Below are 27065 nucleotides of genomic sequence, written 5' to 3'. Positions count from 1 at the left end.
GATGGCAACACTGATCAGTTGTGCACGGAGCCACTGTTTCATGTTTTTTTGTGAACTTTTGTCCTTCACCTTCCTAGATGAAAGCTCTACCTGTATTTGATCTCCTTTACACATGCCTCACTTATGAATGAGTCTTACAGTTTTCTGGCATGTAGGCTGATTTTTTGCCATTGTCAGTTCCCCTGTAGTTTGAGTTTGTTTTGGTGAAAAAATCTGCTATATTAGTAAACCATCTAACCAATTATGGCATTAGATACACAGTACAAAGATTACCCCATGACAAGCTTACTATAAAAATAAAATACTGGGAACAAAGATTCTGTCTGCAAATTATCTCTGGTCAGAAAGAATAAAACTATATTCAGATTACTGAGAATCTGATCCAGGATTGTTTTCACATTTGGTAGGTTAATCCTAGTTTCTAAGGTAGTAGGTAAAAACTGCACATCTTTACATACTATTATAAAATCTGGATCTAAAAGCCTCAGCCTTGTTCTGATTCTGAGATCCTGTAGTAATTTGAGTTAGAACAGTATTAGAACCCAAATTTTCATGAGATCTTAAATAGTTACCATTTCTAATCAACAGAGAATGCTGAAGCAAGAATCACCACTAAGACTATGGGTTGATTAGGTATATCCATGATTAGAGTGATTTTATAGAATGGATAAATTCAAATTGCCAACAGGTTAGTGGTGACTAATGCTACATTATAAAATAAAATTATTTTGAAAGCATACTCTCCCCTGTGTTTAAAGCAACTCCACTGCATAGCTGATGATAGCTTCTGTCTCCTTAAACAGTGAAAATGTCTGACAGTTATGATGCGATACACACTGCTTTGTATTTTTGCTACATGCACAATTCTAGTGCAGTGCCTTTTAAATAATATCTGTGATTTTTATTTGGCCATTTTCTTTTTTTTATGTACACTGGCAGGAACAAAATGCTTTATGGATGTCTGTGATATATTTGCAAAAGCACATTGTTGGTACTTTAGGTTGCTATTGATACTGTGATGGTAACAAGTTCATTTTTCATGTTTACTTAGTTAAGAATATCTTATTTTCCTCCAGTAGCTGTAGTTTATGACTGCTAAAACTGTCTTTAGCCAGTCTGCTGAATTATTGAATATTGTTAATCTGTTTTTAGAGATACTGTCCGACTGAATAAGAACCTACAATTCTGGATAGAAAGCAGAATAAAAATAAATGCGCTATACAACATGACACACACAAATATAAACATTCCCTTAGAAGTTTTGGTTTCATGGTACCACTGAGAGATTCAGAGGTATAATGGTGTGCTTCTCTCAGAAGTCTTTCAAGGCAGCTCTATCATTCTATGAATAGTGCATCCTGCATTTTGACCAGTGCTGTCTTCAGGTATTTAATTTTGTACTTTACACACTGATTCACAACAGTTTTTAAAGAGTCAAATACAATTATCTATTTATCTGTCTATAAATATGCACACACATATGTGTGTGTGTGTGTGTGTGTGTGTGTGTGTGTGTGTGTGTGTGTGTGTGTGTGTGTGTGTGTGTGTGTGTATGTGTGTGTGTATGTTAAAATTTTGATATCCAAACATGTAGTGAGGATGCCCTGGGAATGTCTAGTCAATGGTTCTGTGCACAATGAGTTCAATTCCCACATCCAGAAGTGATCTCTCTATACCATGAGAGGTTAGGGATGTGGATTTTGAATGGATCATAGCTGAGGAAACTGTGGCTGAAAGGTGGTCAGTGTTTATCATGGCACAATCCCTGGGATCAATGGCTGGGTACTAGCTGTGAAAGAAGCTATCAACTTAAAGAAAAATACTTCCTATGCAGTGTTACTATGGAGGTGGGGTCACTGGGTCATTAAATCAGACAGTGTTCCTCAGCCACCCCTGAAAACAGGCTTCAGTCTAATGGGTTCACCTAATTAACTAGCTAATTAAAAAAAAAAAAGGAACAGATATGGCTGTTGCCAAAGTGCCACAGAGATGGTCCAGGTGTGGGAAATGTTTGGTCAGGTTATTGAGATAAGTTCTAGCAAACTATTCAGTTACTTGATGTTTTCCAAACTGTTCTTAACAAGGGTGGAAAAATATTCATCTTAGCTGGAGAGTTTGTCTACAAGTAGAAAGAATACTTTGAAGAACTGCTGAAACTGATGGAAATAAACTCCCCTAAGAAGTTGATGTCAGAAGCAACTGGTGGGACTGGAACTATTTCTGCTGGTAAAGTCACTACAGTGATTCTTCTTCTTCTTTTCCTGGTTAGGAGTCACCACAGCGGATCACCATCCACTCATGATTGGCAGTGGAGTTTTACAGTGTCAAGTTGCCAGCCCAGTGGCCAACCTTTCACAGAAGGCACACACATGCATGCACTCACACCTAAGACCAATTTAGTGTGTCCAATTCACCTACAGTATGTCTTTGGAAGGAAAGCCACATGACCACAGGGAGGACATGCAGACTCTGCACAGAAGGCACCCCAGCCGAGGATTGAACCAGAGAACCTCTTGCTGTGAGGCAGCAACACTAACTGCTGCACCACCGTGGCCGCCCAAAGTCACTATAGTGATTAAGTAGCTGTAATGCACAAGTCTGCAGGATAGAAGCAGAGCCAGCCTAAAATGCTGAAGGCAGTGAAGATTGTTAGTATGCTGTGTTTAGTCATCAAGTGAGGAACTAACATTTCAGAAGGCTCTTGAAGTACAGATGTTGCTCATCCAGGTAAGAAGAATAATTTAATGTAGTTTTGGAACTTTATGTGTATGCCTCTAGGCAACCTCCATATGAAGTGTTCCAGACAATTGGGAAGAGGCCATAGGACAGACTATAAACATGTTGGAGGGATTATGTGTCTTGACTTGAATGTTAAGGCTTGGACATCCCACCAGAAGACCTGGAGACTGTTATCTTGGATAGGAAAATCTGTTTTATCCATCTCATTTTGCTTCAACCATTACCCTCATCTGAATAAGCAGTTTAGAACATTGATGTATGGGTAGATGGATGAACAATAACAGATACCATGGAGGACTGTGAAAAATGATAGGTGTAATTCATAATGTTTTGTGATTTTTCACATTGGTGAAACAGACAGCATTTTTATTGTATATCAGGAAATTGCATAACAGAATAAAACTTTGCATAACAGGATAAAACATGTTAAAAGCTCTTTGGCTTTGTCACTTCATTGAGTCCTTTTGTCCATTACCAGGAAATGAAGTTACTTGAATGAGACTTTTATCCCTCTCACTGAAATAAAACAAAATTCTTCCTTAAGCTCAAAGGTAACAAATACAAATGCAAAAGCAGTCATCATACAGTCACAAATGTATATGTCTACTACTAAATATACACAAAGCTTTTTACTTAATATCTCCTCAACCTTAACAAATATGTGCTGGCCTGTGTAAATTATTTTAACTATGGCAACCTAGCAACAATAGAGGTGCATTTGATATAGTCGCTTTCCTGTCAAAATCAGTATCAACTGTAATTATAAAATGTTACCTCCTCTGTTTTTACAGTAAATGGATCTCCTTAAAATTAAATAAACATTAGTCCAGTTTAATAGTAATACAAAAAATGTTTGATACATAATTAACTTTGGGCAGGATTCACGAAGACTTGCACGGAGTCTAAGAGTAGTGTAAGACTCCATGCAGCCTTCGCGATCCAGGAACAGCCCAAAGTCCGTGTAAGAGACAAGCTAAAACGTCTCTTACATGGAGTGGGTGTGGATAAGCTAATCACCTCACTTGCAGCCAAATAGCATGCAAATGAGGATGATTAGCGATCCAGGAAGCCCAGAACAGCCCGTGTAAGAGCCGTTTTAGCTGCAGAAATGTACTTAGTTGACAACTGAGTATGTTTCTGCAAAAACCGCAATGGAGCCATGTCAGCTCCAACTAAAGGGTGCATATGTGTCAGGCAGCATGCCAATGGCCAAATATGTGGCCATTGGCAAGGTAACCTGATGCAAATATATTAAAAATATATATTTTTTTGGCGATCGCCGATGTTTAAACCCAGCGCAGCCCCGTGCAAATGGGCTGCGCTGTATAAAACATAAAAACAAAGGTTATAAACCCACAAATGTGGGTTTTATGCAATACATGGAATGTCAATGCAGGGACCAGCAGACCAAAACCAACATGGCCACCGTGTAGTGGTTGCTAAGGGGGGAAGCTGAGTCTAAGACATGTAACTAAGCATTAGTAGGCAATCTGATGCAAATGAGTGTTAGGATACTGAATTCCACTGTCACATAGCAAATGAGCACAGTCTGAGTAGTGTAAGAGTTACAGAAGGGGGAGGAACAGAGTAGGAGATAGGTGACATCACAGGGGGGAATGGTAGAAAGAAATGCAGTTCATTGGAGGTCAGAGTTACATGACAGATGTCAGACAGATATCATGGAAAGAGGTGTGCCACTAGATAAGCATGAGAAGTCAAGAAATGGAAGGTGTACACTGTTGCCTACACCAAAGTTTCTTGCTGGGCGTGCATGCGCACGTGTGCACGCCATGAAGCGCGAGTAAGGCAGTGTGTGCGCATGTAAGGCAGACTGAGCATGTGGGAGCATGTTGGGAGATGTTTAACACTGTTTTCACGGGTGTGCACGCATTTTAATCCGAATAAACAGATTCTGAACCGTGTAAGCATGTGTGCGCGCGTGTAAGCCACTGTGAGCGTGTTTCTGCTGGTTTGCACATGGCTCCTCCCTGAGGAAACAGAGAGGAAAAAGGAAGCAACAGATTTAGTAGGAAGCTAGCAAGGAATACTGCTGGAGCTAGCAGGTGAAAACAATTAGAAGCAGGCAATTACACAGGCAGAATAGTAGCCCAGCCCAGAACTTAAAACTCTGCAAACAGCAGTGCAGGATGTTTCTCTCAAGAGACACTGCAAGACAGGAGTAAGCTATTAGAAGTGAAAACTGAAAAAGCTGAACTCAGAGCAGAAATGTTAGGGGCTGCCATAGCTGTCATAATAAGACATAGGTGACTTGCTGAGGGTGGTGACAATGCAGATGGTGCCAGACAACCCACAGTGAGGAGACGGAGAAGAGTGTACAGGCCCAGGGTCACCTACCACGGGTTACATGAGCTGGAGATAGTAGAGCTCTATAGAGTGGACAGAGACCTCCTGCAGCAAATAGTGGAGCTGTGCAGGCCACGCCTCACACACAGAACCAACAGAGGGGAATCCATCCCAGTGGAAACCAAGGTATGTGTTGGCCTAAGAATACTAGCAACATGTACCTTCCAGAGACCAACTGGTGATATGATGGGGATTTCACAGGCATCAGCTTCCAGGGTACTGCACCAGTTCCTGGATGCCATGTCAGCACATGTCGGTGATCATGTATATTTCCCCAATGCCCGTGAGGTATTGGCCAGTAATATGCGTCTCTTCCAGCAAATAGTTGAATAACCTGAGGTAGTGGGTGCAATAGACTGCACGCACATATGCATCAAAGCACCAGCCGGTGAGTGGGGTAGGGCATACATCAACCGCAAGGGCTTCCCCTCCATCAACTGCCAGGTCATGTGTGATGCCCAGGGCATAATAATGAATGTGTGTGCTGGCTGTCCTTGGAGCTACCATGATTCCCACATCTGGCATTTGACGCAGCTGTACCAGACATTTGCCAATGGGGACATCCCGCACGGACACCTAGTGGGGGATGCAGGTTATGCACTGGAGCCGTGGCTGATGACACCCATCAGAAACGCACACACACCTGAACAGGAACGCCATAATGAGGCACATGCACAAACACGTAATGTAATAGAGCATGTGTTTGGGCTGCTCAAGTCACGGTTCCGATGTCTGGACACATCTGGTGGAGCCTTGCAGTACACAACAACTACATGTACCTAAATTGTCATGGTATGTGCTATGCTACATAATATGATCTTGCGAAAACAGCTGCAGCAGGACCAGCATAGGGCCGGGCCAAACAGCCCCCCACCATTGCCAAGGCCATCACAGGCAGAGCGTGACTCAGAGGAGGAACAACCTGAGCCTGCCCCAGTAGGCAGAAGGAGGCGTGCCCAGTATGCCCTGGCCTTGGCAAAGAGGCAACTCATAGCACATACACTGGCTCAGTAGGAACCCTGGGAATGATACCCCTCTGACTCACTCAAATAATAACATGGATGCCTACAATGACATGACCTGCTCACAAACATGTACAGGGAAGTGTAATATGCGCATCTGACAGAGGCAGCCCTGCAGCACCACCTGACGCATGAATGCCATGTGTTAAGTAATGTAACACCATGTACTATATGCACACCTGAGGACCCTGACTAACATCCTACCCTCACCAAGCATCATGCCACAATATGACAATGAGATGATCAAGTGCAATAATTGACTGAAGTATCACAGTTAGTCAAAGGGGATCCAATGTGTGCCAGTCTGGGATGACATGCTGAGCATGACATGATGCTCCACCTGCTAGGACTGGCGTGCACCTATCAGTGCAGGCCATATGGATACTGGCAAAGGCTGTTGTTACCCACAGTGTGCCCTGAATAGGTAAGGCTCAAAACACAAACCTATCTCCATAGGTATCACAAGGGATAAGAATAAGATAAGGGATAAGTCGAAACAGCAAGATGCATGCAGTCTAAACTCACCCAGTATGGAGAATGTTGATATCTGTGCTGTAACAGAAAACTGAGCCAAGGCTCACAACAGCACCCTAACACTACCAGGTTACACCTCATACTGTGCTGTACAGCCTCAAAACATAGAACAAGCTACAAAAGGAGGGTGACTAGCAAGAATTGTCAAGGATAACCACACCCCCATGTTGGTACCACAACAAGAAGCAGCATGGACTAGCCATGGTCAAGTAACAGTGGCTAAAACTTCCCCCAACACCAGGAACTGCACCTGGCCTATGCTGGAATACATGAATATATCAAGTCCTCCAAACCACATTATATTGGGTGACTGAAAATACCCAGACATAGACTGGGAGCATTATACAAGCTCCAACAGTGTAGGACAAAAGTTCATAGAATCCATAAACCAAAAGGCCCAGGAACAACGTACCACTCCCACAAGAGGGGTAAGCATACTGGATGTGATAATCAGCAACATGGGTACTGGATGGCAAGACGAGAAGTGTATTGCTCACTGGTAAAACCAGACCATAGAGTAATCACACTGGATGTACAAATCCTGACCACAGTCCCTGGCCAGAAATTCACAGTGGAAAACATGTATAAAGCAATATTTGCACTCCTCCAAACTGATGTGGAATCCATTAAAGGTCCTGTGCAGGTGCAAAATATGGGCCACACCTCAGAACCTGTAATACAGCCATTCCATGAACACTGCCAGGAATGCTTGGATTATGCAATCCTAAATTAAAACAAGACACAATGCCATACAAGCAGGCATCTGGCATGTTGGACACCAGCCATAACCAAACCATGCAAGAGAATGAGGAAGCTACTACATGATAGAGAAAACATAAACAATGAAGTAATCACTGATCAGTAGTATGGCAATAAAATATGTCCACACATACAATCCACTAAGGCCAGCCACAACAAGTTGAATCTGTGAATCCTGAGGCAATGTTACACCTGCCCCAAGTACACAGACAACCCCCAACTCCACCCAAGAAATACAAATATATGTGAGAGATGCAACCATCTATCCAAACTGGAGGCTCAGCTCCCTCAACTCAGTACTCCCAAAACTAGTCAGGAGGAGAAGGTAACCACACACACCACAAACACAGTCCCACAAAGACCTATCACAACTGCAAACCAAACACATAAACACAGAAAAACATTCCCAGAGGCACAAATTACAAACACATCACACAAACAGAGGCCTCTAAAGCAGACACCCTATCAAACAACCTCCAAACATAGCACATGCAACACATAGTACACAAAGCTGGTGTGCCAAACAGTCACAGGCCAGAAGGAGAAACAACATGCCTGATACAGTTGTAATAGGTGACTCCATAGTCAGACACACTGCTGTCCCGCACACCAGACTGAACAAGGGAAAGGGTACAGTAAGCTGCCCGTAGGCTGCCACAACGCCACATAACAGAAGTATGCAGGTCACTCCAAAGCAAGTAGAAATATGATGCAGTCATAGTCCATGCTGGTGGGAATGACCTGAGATGTACCTCCTAGACTACATGAAAAGAGACATAGATGAGCTCTCTGATTATGTAATCCAGGCCAGTATGACACTCACCGTTTGCAGCATCCTACCCTTACCAAGAATAATGCCACAGTACAAACACGGAATGATCAGTCATAGCAAGTGGCACACTTACTGGTGTCATTCCAAGGAGATTCAATGTCTGTCTGCTTGGGATGTCATGCTTGACAAGCCACGCAGCTGTTCTTGGGATGGCTTGCACCTGTTACCCCTGGGCGTCTGGATATTGGATAAGGCCTTTGCCACCTCCATAGAGCCTTTTGTAGGCAAGGCTGAAAAGACTAACCCACCACCCTAGAAAACATAAGTGGAAAGAAACATAAGGGTAATGCTGACCAATGCCAGATGTGTAAACCCCAATATGCATGCTCCCAAGGCCATCCCCAGTATGGAGAACATCGATGTCTGTGCAGTGACAGAAACCTGCTGCAAGTCTCCTGACAGCACACCAGCACTACCAGGTTATACCACATATCATGTGTCATGGCCCCAAAACCTGGAACAAAACATAAAAGGAGGGTGAGTATCCATATTCAGCACAGACACCCATATGTCCAGGTAACTGACAATGCACAAGGCATTGGAGTCCACCCATGTGCAACTAACCGTAGTCAAGACTGCTGTACAGTCTGTAGCATGCTACAGACCACACTCTCACACACAGGAACCCGACCCAGCCGTCCTGAAGACACTGGACAGTATGAATGTCCCACTAAATACCAAACAAGGTACCACAAATTACCACATAGGTGGTAAACCATTATGTATGGAAGGAGTAATCGGGGACCTAGGGACACAAGTGGACAGTAACCTGTTATGTGACACTCACATTGCCAATGTGGCTAGGAAGACTGTCTACATTTGACACCATATCAGGAAAGGATTCACATCTACGTCAACAGAGGTCATTGTGCCCCTATACTGTTCTCTTATCACACCCGTAATCTAGTACAATGCCTCATATGGGATGTACCTTACCTGACACCTGCAGCAGTTAGAAAGACCTCAAAGGTACCTCACCAAGAGGATAAAGGGTCTCAAATATATGTCATATGCTGCCTGGCTGTAGACACCCCAGCTGAATGCAGTCACATACTGCCTACACAGAGGCATTGCATGCCTGTTGTAGCAGGCCATGCCCAACACAGGAGTAATGGACATGCTCCACCCCAGAAAACTCAAAGCCATCAAAGCTGTGAGAGTGAGAGATGTCAACCTCAACAAATAATGAAATAGGATGTGCTGGTGGGACAGATACATAATCCAGAGGCTCCCCACACCCTGGACCAGAATCCCACTCCATGTTAGGCAGAGCCCATCACTGACACTCTTCAACAGGAATCTTGCCAAGTGGATGGATGATTGTAGAGTTATACTGGGGGTCTTCACTGTGTCATGTCCAGACAGAGGCACAGCAAAGCAAATCATAAATGGCCATAATATTCACATAGCAAGGGGTGGCAAAAGCCACACACACTCTGGCTAGGCTAATAAATGCCCTAGGGTGGATAGCCTAGTATGAACCTATGAACCTATGAAGATACAAATTGTACAGGACACTAAGGATAATCCCAAGGCTTTCACAACTGATGGTAGGAACCGTGTTGGGAATTCACAGATATGCTCTGAATCACACAAATATCACAAACACACACACATATTGCCAACATACATCCTGACAGGTGCAGTGCAAACCCCCAGCATGCAGAATATCTATCCCAGCAGACTGCTGGCCCCCTGGCATTGCAGATGCTGAGGTAACAGCCAGCATCTACAAAGCAAAACACACAGCAGCAATGGTATGAGATGGTGTCCTGGGCTGAGTGCAACATGGACTCCAAGATGAATGGAATGCCAAATCACACTACTGCTCAATGTCAGCCTTACCACAGAATATGTACCCAAAGAGCAGTGTACAACAACAGTGGTCCTTCTCAACAATGGTGTTGCCTGAATGGATACTGAAAACTACTACCCCAGAATCCTGAGAAGCTCGGTCTGCACAGCTATGGAAAGGATCAGCATGTACCACAGACATAAAGATATTGGGGACCTACTGACACCAGACCCTACCCAGTGTGGCTTTCTTAAGTGCAGATCCTGCCCCTAAACATGTTTGACTGAATTGAAACAGTCATTAAGGTAATTTATGAGAGCAATGTGGTCCACACAGCGTAGCTGGACCTTGCAAAGGCTTCTATACAATACCCTACGTGTTCATTATAGATAAGCTCACCAGCTTAAATATAAACCCCTATGTCAGTAGAGGGGTTGAAAACCAGACCAAGGACAGAACAGACATGGTCAGACATGCTGCAGCCAATGTCAGACTACAAACCAGATATAACTGGCATCCCACAAGGCTTGGTCCTGGGATCTCCCTCGTCTGGTATATATGTCCCATAGGTACAGGCAAACATGGAAGGACTGTGTCTGAACATGTTTGCAGAGGACTACAAACTGCTCACCATATATGATCCACCAGCTGACACAAGCATCCCACAAAAGGGCCACATAGAAACAGACAACTGGTGCCATAGCCATGTCAGCAAGCTAATTGCAGAAAAGTGTATAGTCAACCCCGTGGATATACAGTAAGTGCCCACCAATTACCACATAGGTGTTAACCCATTACGTAGTTAACATGTAATGAGAGACCTGGGGACACAAGGTGATAGATATCCTGCATTGGACAAACATGTGCTGTAGTGTTTACAGAAACATACCATATACCCACCTAATCATGAAGGTTGTCAGATCTAGATAAGGGGAGGTCATTGTGGCTCTGCAGTCATCCTTCATCAGCGGTACAATTGACTACAATAGCCCCTGTGGGATGTACCTCAGCAGACACCTCCATCAACCGTAAAGTCCCCAACAGTACCTCACCAGGAGTATCAAAGAGCTTGCACAGATGCCATGTGTTGCCTGTGTTGCTGGTATCAATAAACATGCTGCACCTTGTACAATCTGAATGGCAGTGAGCTATGCATATGACAGACCTGAACCCCAGTACTGACTTACATAGGTCAAGCTATACTGCATGATCCATAACACAGAAGCCACCCCCACCCATGAGTGAACTCCCAGTACAGGCTACCCATAGATTCACTTATCAATTTTCGTCAATAGGAATCTTGATGAGTGGATGGGAGATGGTAGCTTTATCCTGGGTATCACTGTCATGTCACAGGTAGACAGAGGCACAGTATACTAACCATGACATATGTCATGGCAAACTCCACTTACAATGTGTGTTGAAGGACAAACACACTCTCCAACTAGCATTAGACATGGACTAGGGCACATCGCTAGTGTTTGCAAATGTACACTTATGTTGTGGAATACACTACCAATGTTGGACAAGCCTGGTTTAAGTAGTTCATATCTGAACAGAATGCAACATGGTCAGATGTACACAACTGGCCCCTAACCAGGCTGTTGTGCTCACTATCGAAATGTAAAGCAGTGATAGCACTAAAGCCCAGGATACTGTCCACTACAGTCAAAGTACTACCAGTACACTATACAGTACTACAGTGTTAGGTCAGTGTGAAAGGATGTTGACAACTGTATGCAAAGTATCCCATGCAAACACTGCAGGCACAGTATAATCCTGTTGTGTTCACACACAAAGCAGTTGTACAGTAACTACACAACATGACACACAACACACAACCATAAACGGGTGATATTTGTTGAAGTTCACACTCATCCACAAATGTGGTGGGCTGCAGAGTTCAACATATGGAATGCTCACACTGGGCATGCTCACACACTTTGATAAATGAGATATATGTCAGACAACATGCCATGGGAAGGCTGAACTGGGCATGCTCACAAACTTAGGCCAAATCTCAGTTTAGCAGTTGGACACACATATCTGGTATTTTTACGTGTTATTCCAGGAACCAACCACATTACAGCAGTCTGCCCAGTGCACACAGTTAAATGACTACAGAGACATACGTGATATAGTGGATCCCTCCCATATGCAAACATCTTCCACAGATGCACAAGTTGTTCATACAAATAGGGAATGCTATGGCAATAAAGATGTGCAAACAGTCTATCAGCAACAAATAATATGCATTTGACAATTAAACATATGGGTGTAGAGGTCAACACTAGGCTGTTTGCCCTAGGGAATGACAGCTTAGCCAGAGTGTGCTTGGCATCTGCCTCCCCACAGGATGCACATTCCCCTTTCTAAACACTGATGATGTCAGCACCCTATAAGTACAGCAGGAGAAAAGAAACTTCCCAATAATGCGAATAGCACGCTCTGCTAATGTGGCCGTCACAAGTGTCATAACATAGTTAGGTAGGGGTTTGAATCCTGCAAATGCTGTGTGTGTGTGTGTAAGTCTGTGGGAGAGAAATGTCTCTTTTGGCAATTCGGAAAACACACTACAGGATGCACATTCCCCTTTCTAAACACAGATGATGTCAGCACTCTATAAGTATAGCAGGAGAAGGGAAACCTCCCAGTAATGCGAATAGCGTGCTCCGCTAATGCGTCCATCACATAGTTAAGTAGGGGTTTGAATCCTGCAAGTGTGTGTGTTTGGCTGAGGGAGGTTAGTGTGTGTGTGAGGGAAATGTCCCTTTGGGCAACTTGGAGAACAGACTACAGGATGCACATTCCCCTTTCTAAACACTGATGATGTCAGCACTCTATAAGTATAGCAGGAGAAGGGAAACCTTGCAGTAATGTGAACAGCGTGCTCTGCTAATGCGTCCGTCTCAAGAGTTATAACATAGCTAGGTAGGAGTTTGAATCCTGCAAAGGGCAAGTGTGTGTGTTTGGCTATGGGGGGTTAGTGTGTGTGTGTGTGTGCGAAGGAAATGTCCCTTTTGGCAACTAGGAGAACAAACTACAGGATGCACATTCCCCTTTCTAAACACCGATGATGTCAGCACTCTATAAGTGTAGCAGGAGAAGGGAAGCCTCCCAGGAATGTGAATAGCATGCTCCGCTAATGCGTCCATCTCAACTCTCATAACATAGCTGGGTAGGGGCTTGAATCCTGCAAGTGTGTGTAATTGGCTGAGGGAGGTTAGTGTGTGTGAGGACAATGTCCCTTTTGGCAACTAGGTGAACAGACTACAGGATGCACATTTTCCTTTCTAAACACTGATGATGTCAGCACCCTATAAGTACAGCAAGAGAAGGAAAACCTACCAGTAATGCGAATAGCACACTCTGCTTATATGTCCGTCTCAAGTGTCATAACATAGTCAGATAGGGGTTTGAATCCTGCAAGTGTGTGTTTTTGGCTGAGGGGGGTTAGTGTGTGTGAGGACAATGTCCCTTTTGGCAACTAGGTGAACAGACTACAGGATGCACATTTCCCTTTCTAAACACTGATGATGTCAGCACCCTATAAGTACAGCAAGAGAAAGGAAACCTCCCAGTAATGCGAATAGCACACTCTGCTAATGTGTCTGTCTTGAGTGTCATAACATAGTCAGATAGGGTTTGAATCCTGCAAATGGCAAGTGTGTGTTTTTGGCTGAGGGGGGTTAGTGTGTGAGGAAAATGTCCCTTTTGGCAACTAGGTGAACAGACTACAGGATGCACATTCCCCTTTCTAAACACCGATGATGTCAGCACTCTATAAGTATAGCAGGAGAAGGGAAACCTCCCAGTAATGCGAATAGTGCACTCTGCTAATGCATCCGTCTCAACTGTCATAACATAGCTAGGTAGGGGTTTGAATCCTGCAAGTGTGTGTGTTTAGCTGAGGGGGGGTAAGTGTGTGTGTGAAGGAAATGTCCCTTTTGGCAAGTAGGAGAACAGACTACAGGATGCACATTTCCCTTTCTAAACACTGTTCAGCTGAAGGCCATGGCTCTGGCACAAGTTGTCTGTTTCTATGGTGCCCCTTTGGAAGATGCTTGTGTCGGCTGGAGAGTCGATTATCGTGGCCAATTCGCAGTCATCTGCATATTTGGTCAGCCACAGTCCGTCCGTGTTGGCCTGTACCTCCAATATATATATACCAAACAAGAGAGGTCCCAGGACTGAGCCTTGTGGGACACAACTCGTAACTGGTTTGGAGTCTGGCATGGCTCCAGCAATTATAACCATGTGGGTTCTGTCCTTGAACCACTGTGAAATCCATCTAGTGACATAGGGGCTTATATTTAAGCTGGTGAGCTTCTCTAGAATGCCCAAGTGGGGTATTGTTGTGAAGGCTTTTGCGAGGTCCAGGTAGGCTGTGTGAACCACCTTCCCCTCGTCAATGGCCTTGGTGACTGTTTCAAAGAAATCAACCAGGTTAAACCTGGTAGTGCTGGTGTGCTCTCAGTAGCCCTGAACCAGGCATCTGTTACTGCACAGATATCGATGTTCTCCATGCCAAGGAGAGTTTCGGGTGCATGCATCTGGAGGTTTAGACTTCTGGCATTGGGTAGCATTACTCTTAGTTTCTTATCCCTTGTGATACCTATGAAGGTGGATTTGTCATTTGAGCCTTGCCTAACATAGGCACTATGGGGGTAGCAAGAGCCTTTGCCAATATCTGAAAGCCCAGGGGTGACAGGTGCAGGCCATCCCTAGCGAAGCAGGTAGTTCAACAGAAGATGAATATGTGAAGGTGTAGTGCCTGTGATTAGTTAGCAGTAGCATATATGACTGCTCACGTGGACACATGCCAGGTAAGTCATATGCACTGTGTCACAGGCAATGTACATGTGAACAGGACAAACAGTGACATCCTGTCAAGTGGGACATGGACATACATATAGTAAGCTATGCAGATGGCAGTAGGAGTCCACAGAAGCTCTATAACTATACATTGCAGGTGTGATCAGTATTCCAGGGTAATTGCAAGCAAACATGCATGCAAACAAAGCTACAGTAGACAGGGCTGCATGTAGTCCATTGTACAACAAACAAGCTGTACCACTTCCAGTAGGTAACACTGCAAATATGCAGGCACTATGCACATGTACATGGAAATACACGGGTCATATGGCTACAAGTGTACAGACCATGTACTGTCAGGATGTACAATAACTGGATGGAAACCCATGTGCTCATACCTGCAGTAATACACATGTCAAATAACAGACACTGAGCCTTCACTCAGTGGTTCCATACTTAGTAGGATGTATGCTACCTGGCCTGCCACCGCAGTATCCCTGACATATATGGGGACTCTCCCTCCTGTGGCAGTTAGTTTTGTGTGTTGGGGCTGTCTAGCATACTATGAGATGTGAGCATGCAGTGCTAGGGTGCTCCTGTGTGTCCTGTACCAGTCGTGTAGTACTGCACACATATCAACATCCTCAAACATCTGCATTGCAGAGTCTAGTGTGGGCAACATGCCACTTGCAATTTACATGTCCATCATTGCGTATTACTACATTCATTACCTTATCCCCTGTGCTACCTATGTATGTAGCCTTCTGTTGACATCATTACCACCAGTATACCAACATGTGCAGATGATACACTATGGTAATTACCATGGGTGTAGACAATAGTACATGACAATCACACACTTACTGCATCAGCCATGCTGTGATATACCCACAATTAATTCAGCACACAGTACTGTTAACAACATGATACTATTACTACACATCTATGTGGTCACCCTGTGCATCAGCAACATGTTAACCTGTACCTGCACAGTTGTTACAGATTGCAGGAGGTGGCACAGTTTCATCATATGCACACGGTGTGAACTTGGTATGCCTGAGTCAGCCACCGATACCACCGATTGACATGTATGTGTATGTGTGTTGGTGAGGGACAGCAGTAGAAGGTGGGGCAATGTTGATGCAGTGTGTGTGTATGCGGTAGCCCTAGGTGTTGTCAATTTGCATGTGTGTATGGATGCACACAGTTCCACCTCATGGCTGCCATATACTGGTGTTTGTGGACAGCCACAGACTGTACCTGCCAGGTCATACAGATCAGTGTCTCTGGCCACGGACACGATACCTGTGCCTTGCAGGGGTGCTACGGACCATATCCGGTACCAACCCAGACTGGGTACTGTCATCAGAAGCACGTGTTCATTGACTGGACACAGATCCCTGTCGGGCCTGGCCACAGCCACATGCACGTGGTCTCCTGGGGCAGTCTGATGACAGCACAGACCCAGCATTGCTGGGGCTGCTGCTGGCACTATGGGGGCAGCCACGGCCCTGTTGTCATCTGCGACGACTGCCAGCTGCTGCTGTTGCTGGCATACGGCCACGTCGACGCCTCAACCGCGCACCATCACCCTGGCTCATGGACATGTAGTTGTGGAACCGGTCTAATATGTCCCCACAACATCTGTCTATGACATCGGTGAAATCACGGATGACAGCCACAATGTCATGCATACTGTCAGTCATGGCTGTGCGACATGCTGTCAGCTCCCTCAGACCCTGTCTGGTGTACCGTTCCATAGGTGACTGTGCCTGCATAACAGCCCAAAACATAGCTGAGGTTGTAAGACCTCTGTGGGCACGTCTGACAGGGGCAGTATGCCCATGGATGCTCCCACGAGAACCCCTGGACATCTGTCTGTGTGGTACCATCTCTGGGCCATGCCCATGGCTTCTGTGTGGGGAGGCATGTGGCACAGATACCACATTACCCTGGTCAATGCCCACTGTATGCTGTCCATCACCTAGGGACATTGGTGACAAAGGGTGTATTGGCAGGATAACTGTGCGCATTGATGGGGTCGACAGCTGTGTACTGTCAATCGGCTGACCAATGGCGGACCCTGGCATACCCTCCTGTGCCATTACACAGATGTCATCATTATCAGTACCCATGGCACATGATTCAGGTTCCCTGCTACATGACACCAGAGCAGAACCAGAACCTGTGGGAGGGAAACAGGAAACACAGTTTACAATGTCTGCATATTACCAGTGATGCACACATGCACACATGCACACATGCACAGGTGCACACATGCATACATGCACAGGTGCACACATGCACAGGTGCACACATGTACACATGCACACATGTACACATGCACACATGCACACGTGCACACATGCATAGGTGCGCACATGTACACGTGCACACATGCACACATGCACAGGTGCACACATGCACACATGCACACAGTTTCACACAATTGTACAGTACTCAGTATGCGTGATATCAACACACAGACACAGACACACCTACATGCATACAAAGAGCACTACTAAGTGAGCCAAATAGTACTATTACTATCAAACCTATTACAGGAATTGTTAATACACACTCACCAGCATGGATAGGCTGCATTGCTGTTATACCAGAGTGACCTGCAGACGTGAAGAAACTAATGTCAGTGGGCACAACTGTGCCATTGTTACTGAGTATGATACAGGTCAGTAGTACAACAGTTGCCTTTCACAGGTCAGCTGCTAATATTGAGGATATCACACTTGCACATTAAATACTATGGTGACAGCTACAAACCAAGGACACACCTCACACATGCATTAACTACCAGTGTACACAACAGTCAACTATACATATGGCATATTACCTGCACGCTCACTGTCTTGCTGCTGCATGGCTCCAGCCTCCATCATAATGCATGTCTGCTGCTGTTATTGTTGCTGGCGGACTGGAGCCACTACACTCATGAGTAGTCCCTCCAGTCTGGTGAGTGGGGGATGTGTAGCCACCCCACCACCTGTGGTGACCTGTTGCCTGTGGATATCCGACGCACGCTGATGGACATGTCTGATTAAATCACTACAGTGATGTCGTACCTGCTCATATGTCCTATTATGCTTGTCTATGTCATTTACCCGACGGACAAGGTCTTGCCACAGTGCAGCCCTCTCCTGCTGATTCTGGCTGGTGCGGGAAAAGAGTATTGCATAATCCCACACCAGGCTCTGGTGTATCTCCTCATCCTCAGCTGTCGAGTAAGTGGGATTCCGCGGGTGGGCCATGTACCTGAGAAAGAAAATAACCTGATATCAGCAATATATGTCAGCAGAATTTGGCACACGTACTACACATGCTACTCAACTGCTATGATACAACATATCTCACATATATAGCATCTGTCTGTCTATTGGTGGATACACATGTAAATGGCCAGGTATCAGTGCTCAGCCATCAACTGTGCAACAGTACCTGGCACACTCCATACGACATACTACCAAACACCAGCAGTCAGAACACTGATTCAGGTCAAGAGCACCTCCTCACTCTACGGGTTTGTATCTAGGTACTGTATGGCCTACATCATCAACTGCTGTGAGATGACCACACACTGATTGCCCTGGATATACATATCCCACCTCCACCACCAGCACAAACGACTATAATGAATAACATTACAGATGCAAACTTTACACTTTGTAACAGTGACATGGTATCATTTCAACCCACTCTGCCAGTGGCAGATACAACCCACAATGCTGACCCCTACACAATTGCTTTTTACAGATATCTCTGAGAATGCATGGATCATGCAATCCCATATATGACCAAGACACTCTCCACAAAGGGACAGCATCCTGTCTGGTGGACCCCAGCCATAGACAGATTGTATTACAGAAGATGGAAGCTACTGCAAGACACAGCATAATTTCATAAAGGGAGGGCATGTCTGAGCAGCACTAGTAAGGATCTATTTTCCATCATACAAACATCCATGGGCAACTTTGAGAGGGAAATCAAGAGGGACACTACAGATAACCAGAAGGCCTTCTTCAGTTATGTTAGCAACCTGGTCAGGATCCATCCTCTATGCCCATAGTTAGTACACAACAACAAATATTTCACTGACACCACAGATATTGACAACATTGTGGCAGACAGGTTCAGTGCAGGTGTCCCCCGCCTCTCCCCCAAAATAAGACATAGTTATCCCAGCTGACTGTAACCTCCCTGTCATCACAGATGTCCAGGTGAGAGCCACCCTCAGGACAGCAGAATACACAACATGAATGGGACCTGATGGTATCCCCAGTTGCATGCTACATAAACTCTGACAGGAGCTAAACACACATATAGAAGTGCTATGTAACACTAGCCTGACTACAGGATATGTACCTGTACACTGGAGCACAGCAGCAGTGGTTCCACTCCACGAAGGAGGCACCTCAACATACCAATACAATACAACACAATACATTACATTACAATACAATACTATACAATATCCTATTGCCCCCGGGGACTACAGCAGCATACTGTTCTGCTACCCTGACCATTGTGAGACATGTGGTGTGATGGTACCTGCTGCTGTCACACAGTTACACAGGGTGACTCATATGGCATATTACCTATCTGACTAACATTCAGCAGGGGTATGTGTGACATGTACTCATGGGGAGTCTTGCTTCTTAACACTGTGTGGTTTATTGCAGGGTATGTCTTATCTGTGGGTAGGAACTTTTACCTCCACATTTGCACTCTATTGCAGTGGCACGGATGACACACAGCAGTCATTTAGGTTGTGGATGGTGTGAGGTGTTACTATAGTTGTTGGACATCTGTCATGGGTGTGACTTACATATGTAAATCCGGGAGTGGTAACCTCTATGTGGGTAGTATATGTGTACTCTGTGGTGTTGTCAGTCACTGTGCATTGGTAATGTGTTTGAGTGCATTGGCACAGTGTTGTACATATCACTGTGTCCTTCTCCATATCTGTAGCTGTCATGTGAGGTCCATACCATGGCATCCATTATGTGGTGTGGAGGGGTACACCGACCTACATGTCCATAGCTGACACACCATGTTCATTGACACATACCATGTGCAGGTATTCCAGGGATAGTGGTCACTGTGAATATCATTGGGGCCACTATTGTACACATTTATGACCCTGCTCGCCCCTGACACATGCAGTGGTGGGCAGCCAATCACATATCTGGTGGTTACTGGTGTAGGTGATTTGGAATGTGGTATGGTACTCCTGTTTTGACACTGGTGTTCACTCCATGCCTTTGTCACCAGGTACCTGTTGCAATACATCTGTACACATGTGCCTCACTCAGAATTTATAAACATCTCTCTCTCTCTCTCTATCTATACATATATATATATATATATATACATATATATATATATATATGTATATAAATATATCTGTATGTATATATATATATATATATATATATATATATATATATATATATATATATATATGTGTGTGTGTGTGTCAGTATACATATACACATATATACACTGATGTACATATTCTGCTATAGATGTGGAGAGGGGGGGACACAGAGGGGGTGAGAGTGACAGAGGTGGTGGGACAGGGTGTGTTGAAGGTCGTCATATACAGTCATACCTGTAGATAGTCATATCAGTCTGTCTATGTATATGTATCTACATATATCTATATCTGTATGTGTGCATTACATATATATGTTTGTACAATATTCTATCTATATCTGTCTATGTATTCCTACATCTCTCTCTCCATGTATGTATACATATATGCATGTCATATATATATATATATATATATATATATATATATATATATATATATATATATATATATACATACATATGTTGACATACATACGTATCCATATGATAGACAGGTATATCAACATATTTGTCTACCATACTGTATACACACACTAACATACTGCTAAACATACATAACTGTGAAACCTACTTTGTACATGGCACTACAACCTACAATCAACCAACATTGATATGTGCACATAGATGCTCTCACATACAAATGTATGTACAGCCTTCACTGATAGTTGCTGTATGTCCCCTGCCCTTTACACATCTTCATATACATATGGATACAGACCAATGACACATATGGAGGGTTCACAGTATGTAGACCTTTATAGTATTACTTTACATTACCTGTGTTTGTCACAGCTGCTTGTGTTGCCATCTGGTTCTCTGTCCTGCTGCTCCACTTCCCAGTTGTCAGCTTTCAGGTGGCTATTGCTGAACAATTTGTTTGTGTCAGCTTAATTGCAATTTTCTCTGTCTCTCTCTCTCTCTCTGTCTGTCTGTCTCTCATGTCCTTCTCAGGGTGCAATGAAAGTATTGCATGTGTAGACTGGGAGTACAGCATACTTTTGTAGGTATCTGCATATGCCCATGTGATGGCCTCTGCACCAATTATTAGCCAGCATTTGCTAATTGCATGCAGCCAGTTGTGTACTGATTGCAGTTCTCACTGTGATGTCAGAACAGTGCTATAAAAAGGTATGTGAGATAGGCATAGCCCTTTCAGATTTTAAGGGCAGGGACCATGCTGTTATGCTGTGGACAATGTTTTGTGAGTGTAAAGGTTAGTATCTCTCTCATAATGGACTTTGCATTCTAGACTGCCATTCCGCTCTGGTTCTACTTGTGTACTTTACTATCATATTTCCAGGTGTGTTGTAGATTAACATTCCTCCAGTCATTTCTCCAGTTTCCTGTACTAACTGTGTATGTACACTGACACCTACAACTACTACTACTGTTAATGTGTGTGTGTGCTTTCCTTTCACTTTTGCTTGCACTTTGTTGCTAAGGCTTCAATATTTGCCCTTTACAGTCACTACTTGTATGCCTGCTAGGTGTCCTGACTGTAGTGTGCTGCTGTAGCTTTCCTATTTTCCATGTACATTCACACCTTGGAATGCTTGCTATATCTGCTAGGGTGTTACAGCATGCAGTGTGGTCTGGCCATGGTGTGGGCATTGACATCTATTAGGGTATTTGAGTATGCTGCTGAGCAGGCCCCAGAGACTTTCAGGTTCATTTGTTATCTGCCTCATAGAATGGTACATATCAGTGGGGTACACCCATTAAAATGTCTGGTATGCTGCAGTTGTGACTGTGGGTAAGCATGAGCATATGTATTACTACACTTTTTCTGCCATGCAAGTGGTGAATACTTTCAGGATTCCATAGTTACCATTGCATGTGTTACACCCTTCTGCCTACTGTTTGTACATTTCACATGGAGTCTGTGGGGCATCCCTGTAAGTCATTCACTGTTGCTATGTCTAGGCTCTTAACTATTCAAATATGGTGGTGTCAGACCTGTCATGTGTACAGATATTTGCAGGTTGTCCACATTTCTGTCTCATATTTTGGTCAATATCTCATGCACACCTTTTTCTGGCAAATCACTCTGGGTTCAAGTCAGAATATGGTGACAAACATTCAAGTTTCAGACTTCATACCCTTCCAAACATCCCACAAAATACAGACCCTGTTACTCTCTGAACTGTCTGCATTTGTTGTAACATTATTTGTAATGTGTCCCTTGTTTTGGGCCTTTGCTCCACATATTTTATTACTTGGTCCAGATGTGCTCCTGTAAGAGGTTGTGGGGTATGGGCAGGGATTATCCTGCTGTGAGTATATGTGTGGCTTGCAAGGTGCTATAGTGACATTATTACCTGCTAGCTACCAACTAGCATGGCTGTTTCTGTTCACACACTACTATTATGGAAATCCACTAGTTTTGATAGTAATTCTAAATGGCATGCTTTGTGTACTACACATCTATATTCCCTTTACATTAATTCCTACTATTACATAATATATTTATTTTAGCACAATGTTCTTGTATAAGAGTCATGGCTTAGTGGTAAGTCATGCAGACTACTGTTTCCAAGGGCCTGGGTTCGGGACTGCCAGTGGGATTTTATTTTGCTTCTGAACTGACTACAAGACCTGTCAATTAAAGTGACTAAGGCACTTTTAAGCAGTTGTAGCTGGGTTAGCACTGGTTTGCGTGGAGCTCACGCATGCGCACTGGCGTTTAGCTCCACGCACACAAGCGCACACCCGCTTACAACCGCTTAAATGTGCTTACTCTTGCGCACACCCGCGCTATTTTCTTTGAAAGAAAAGAAAATGGGGAGACAGGAAAGTGGTGAAAAAGGGGTCACAAAGAGGGTAAGACAGTAGGGAAACAAGCTTGGGATGTGCAGGAGGGATGTAGGTAAGGCCCATAGATGCCCATTTCTTCATCAGCAACAGCTGTGCATATGTATGTAATTTGGTGTGACATTTGAAACCTTCCACCCCTGAGAGATGTCAGGACAACAATAATACTTGTTGTACAGCCAATTGTAATTGATAGGTTCCATGTCCAGCAGACATGTGTGCGGAATGGGCAGCTATGTATGGGGCGTAATTTTTTTGTAGGTACAGAGTGCCCTTTTTTTTTTTTTTTTTTCAGGTGAGAGTGGTATGTCAGGTGAAGGAAGTCGGTACAGCTGGGGAGGCAGGTTGGGTAGGTAAACAGACAAGACAAACAAGACGCATACAGGGGCGTGTATGACACGTGTGGGGGGTTTACACAATTGACGGGGATGGAGGTTTGGATATCCAGAGCCCATGAGCCCACAGATGGCAACAGTGGAACAGATATCCCCACCCATAGGCAGTTGCCACTGTTCCTTCACTGCCCAGGATGGGGCTGTGCTGGGGGCTGTGTAGGCGGGGCAACAGGCATGCCAGTTAGTTGCACCACCCGTGCCTCGAGCTGGCGTAGGGGCTCGAGAACAGAGTCCCGAATCTCCCTAAGCACCACAGTCCGGATGCTATGGAGGGTGAGTGGTGGTTCTCCTCTGGCCACACTTGCAGAGGGGGGGGGCGAGCCCCATCCCCTGCAGCGCTTCCACCCGCAGGTGGCACAGGGCCACCGGAGGAAGGTCCGGACTCGGCACTAGTGCCAGGTGCACTCGCCAGCTGAGGTGGGAGAGGTGGGTCCGCTGGAACCCGCCTTCCCTGTTGTCCTATGTTTTGCATTATGTCATGACAGTTTGGGTTAGTGACATATAATACCATTCACAATTAGTTGTAAAAGCATGCATTAGTATTCCCATTAACCAAATACCCAGATATTCACACCATTGAACAGCGTGCATAACACATGCATAATTTGAACAGAAATACACAGTCCAAAACATGCAGGGTTAATTGATGGCAACAGGCCATCAGGTGTGGATGTATGAACAGGGCAGATGCATCAACGGACATGCAAATATATATGACCCAACAGGACAAACGTCCAGGGGTGTTAATTGTGATTGCACATACCATTTTCACATGGAATGGGTTATATGTGGTTATAGGGTGGGGTAAAGAAAGTAATATTAACACCTTCGAATAACAATACATATGCTGTACATTTCTAATAGCTACAGTTATATACACTCTACTGTTCTAACTACAGTTTCCTATATGATAACTATTTCAACTTGGTGATAGGACTATTACTGCAACATCAATATACATTTTATGGTTCTTCATACACATTCATATCTAGCTTTGTTCAGCTACATCATCCTGCTATATTTGCTTTATATAGCTGTAGACAAGTGTGGATGTTTGGTATATCAGACAATCATACTATCTGCATATTGCAGACTGAGAGCAACATATCCAGATTTTGGGACACACATTCCAGATGCAGCAACACTTTGAACAGATTTTGCTGTTTGGTTTTGAATCTCACATGCATTTCATTCTGTCTTGACTGCAGTATACTTTATTCAGGGGTAATTACTACTGTATTGCTGGATTCATGACACTTTCCTCACACTCTCTCACTTGCTTTCATTTTACTATTCAGGATGGTACTTACTTCTAGGCTTTATTGACACGTTTTACCTGTAGTTATTACAATCCTTTCCAGCAGTCTCACTTCTGTCATGTTTCAGTATTTCCACAGGGATATATTTCACACATGTGATTTCATCATCTTCTGCAGCTATACTTTTCAGCCTGCTGCAGGTTGTGTACTATTTTCTTACAGGTAGGGCATTTTTATTTCAGAATATATGTCAGACAGTTTAATTTTTCGATTTAACTTACAGGCTGAAACACACTTTTGTAATCAAGCAATACTTGCATACACTTTCACACTGTTACTTGCAGATTTTATTCCTTACTGACTACACTGCACTCTTTTGCTGACTGTCATACTTTTATATTTCTTTACAGTTACTGGTAGTGGATTACTGACCTGCCTGGTGGTGCAACCGCACCAGCCTATCGCCATAGGCTCTGCGGTTCACAGAACGGACACCTGCAGCTGTAATATAAATGAAGTAATATTGGAATACACATCTCCATAATATCAGCTAGTTTAATTTCTTACATACATAATTAAATGTTACTTACACAGTAGTGGGGCGTTGGGCATTTGCCGGGCCTCCTGGATCCAGAGGTTCAGTTGGTCCTGCTTGCGTCTCTTCAGGTCCGCATGGTGGTGACGGACCTGCACCCCAGTCCTTGGAATCCCTGTGGCACTGGTGAGATCATGAGCCAACCAGTCCCACGCCTCGGCCCTGTATGCTTCCCAGAAGACCTGGCCCTGCATGAGCTGGGCCTCATGATTATTGACTAGGAGCCAGACCATGTACCTGGACTCCTCAACACCCCACCTCTGTGCTCAAAAGCAACTACCCTCTCCTATTCCTGTCATTCTGCCTGCAGGTCAGTTCTACAATCGTTTATGCAGTGTATTCCCGCCTATGGGGCTTATATAGTCCGTTTTTCCCGCACATATCTGTGATTGGCCATTTTGGAATTGTATCAACTTCAGTAAACCTGCATTGTCATGCTCCAGTTTGTATTCATTCCTATATATTAGCTATTATTGCATTTTTAGGTACTGCTGTCATGGATTAGTGGTTTGGTACCTTGACTATGGTAAATAGTATCCTGGGTTCGAACCTGGCCACTGCTTTTTATTTTTCATGACTGTCTGTACATGCTGAGGGGTGTGTCTGTGTAAAGGCAGCTTTGATACGGCTTGCTCAACGTTGCCCGTCGGTTAGCTTGTTTGCGCTGTGCGCAGCTCCGCGCAAATGGGGTACACTGGTTTAAGCCTCATTTGGCTATCAGCACGCATATTACACTCAGCTCAGGTAGGGGCACATAGATTTAGCATGTTAAACCACTGCTCAGCTACGGGCACTCATTTTGCACCAGTTAAACCACTGCTCATCTACGGGCAGATGCACTCACTCTGTTAAACTGTAGCTCAGCTATGAGCACATCTGGCATTTTTTCTTCTTTTGTTACCTCACATGTCTTCAATATAAATGGGCTATTTCATTACATTTTACATAAATTGTGGTTTTATGTGTACATATTTGTCAGGGACTTGTTTCCTGCTTATTTTGAAAAAAAAAATGGTGTTGTGGGGGCTCGAACCATGAATGCCTGCTCTTCAGCCAACATCTCTACCGCTACGCTATTGCTTCCTGGCTTATTTTGCATATTTAGTTCTTATATGCTTTCCCACTGACTGCTAACTGTAGCTGCGCTACGAGCACACCTGCGCAAACGAGCGCACTCACTTTTAAACATCTTTACAATTTAAAAAAATATATAACATGTTCCTTTATATATTTTATGTTCATAGTCTGTGGGGGCATGTGTTGTGTTGTGTTTATTCACATTTCCATGGACTCTGTTGTGGGTGTTTACTTTGGGCACTTTTACACTTCTGGGCGCGTGTCCGCTTGCAGGGCTCAGCTTACGGATACGCCCCCTACTGTCTTACACGGACCGTGTTAGACTTAGGTGTGATTCAGCATGCACTCATGAATATGCAGAGCATGCTGACATCACTCCATTTAACTGCAGCCTCCGTGTAAGAGTTATAACTCTTACACGGAGGCTTTGTGAATCCTTGCCTTTGTCTTATCATTAATTAAAAACTGCTTTTCTTTTATACCTCTTTCAAACCTCCCTACAATTTCATCTACTATCACCTCTGATCATTAACATGATTGTTAGAACAAACACTAAAATGTGTAAACACTTTATGACTTGTACTTTTAATTATATTCTCTGTATTACTTTTGACTTTATCTATATTTTAACATTTGTGTTTTTTAAATGTATACTCCCTGATTTTGCATTTATATTT

The 27065-nt window shown here is 44.1% G+C and overlaps 1 protein-coding gene across 4 annotated transcripts in view; it reads right to left on the bottom strand.

The window, feature by feature from the left end:
- Positions 1-27065, bottom strand: part of CELF3 (CUGBP Elav-like family member 3) — a 1127909-nt gene that overhangs the window by 62190 nt on the left and 1038654 nt on the right. The window lies entirely within an intron of this gene.

The sequence above is a fragment of the Protopterus annectens genome, chromosome 8.part0, assembly GCF_019279795.1.
Source record: "Protopterus annectens isolate FY-2018-M chromosome 8.part0, PAN1.0, whole genome shotgun sequence".
NCBI lineage: Eukaryota > Metazoa > Chordata > Ceratodontiformes > Protopteridae > Protopterus > Protopterus annectens.
This window is presented reverse-complemented; position numbering and strand designations above follow the sequence as displayed.